This window comes from Triticum urartu, chromosome 2 (genome assembly GCF_003073215.2).
Source record: "Triticum urartu cultivar G1812 chromosome 2, Tu2.1, whole genome shotgun sequence".
NCBI lineage: Eukaryota > Viridiplantae > Streptophyta > Magnoliopsida > Poales > Poaceae > Triticum > Triticum urartu.
In genome coordinates this window covers 311,706,998-311,708,186 of record NC_053023.1, presented here as the reverse complement: position 1 = coordinate 311,708,186, position 1,189 = coordinate 311,706,998, and positions in this window count along the sequence as shown.

The following is a 1,189-nucleotide window of genomic DNA, read 5'->3' as shown; positions in this document are numbered from 1 at the left end:
CTCAAACACAGGATCACCCTTAGGTGGAGGAGGATCCCCTAGAATTTCAACAGGTAAGTTGTGTTTCAGAATAGGTCCCTGTTTAAAGAATACTTCATCTATTTCCCTTCTTTCATTTTCATAACCATATCATTTTCATGGTCCAGCAAATATTGTTCTAAAGGATCAGTAGGAGGCACGGCAATAGAAGCAAGACCAACAATTTCATCTTTACTAGGCAATTATTTATCATGAGGTTGTCTACAAAATTTAGCAAAATTAAACTCATGAGACATATCCCCTAAACCAACAGAAACAATATCCTTATTGCAGTCTATCTTAGCATTAACAGTATTCAAGAAGGGTCTACAAAATATAATGGGACAAAACTCATCTTGTGGGGAACCAAGAACAAGAAAATCAGTAGGGTATTTAACTTTCCCACACAAGACTTCAACATCTCTAACTATCCCAATCGGTGAAATAGTATCTCTATTGGTAAGTTTAATGGTAACATCGATATCTTCTATCTCAGCAGGTGCAATATCATGCATAATTTATTCGTATAAGGAATGAGGTATTGCACTTGCACTAGCACCCATATCACATAATCCATGATAACAATGATCTCCTATTTTAACAGAAATAATCGGCATGCCTACAACAGGTCTATGTTTATTTTTAGCATCAGGTCTAGCGATTCTAGCAGCTTCATTGCAGAAGTAAATAACATGCCCATCAATATTATCAGCCAAGAGATCTTTAACCATAGCAATCTTAGGTTCAACTTTAATTTGCTCAGGGGGTTTAGGTGTCTTAATATTACTCTTGTTAACCATAGTTGAAGCTTTAGCATGATTCTTTATTCTAACAGGGAAAGGTGGTTTCTCAATATAAGCAGCAGGAACAACAGGATCATCATAAGTGATAGTCTTTTCTTCAACTTTAATAGGTGCAACTGCTTTTACTTCAATGGGAGGATTATATTTAAACCACTTCTCCTTAGGGAGATCAACATGAGTAGCAAAGGATTCACAGAAAGAAGCTACTATCTCAGAGTCAAGTCCATATTTAGTGCTAAATTCACGAAAAGCATCGGTATCCATAAAAGATTTAACACAATCAAACTTAGGTGTTATACCTGACTCCATACCTTCGTCGTGGTCCCAATCTTCAGATTTGCATTTAATTCTTTCCAATAAATCCCATT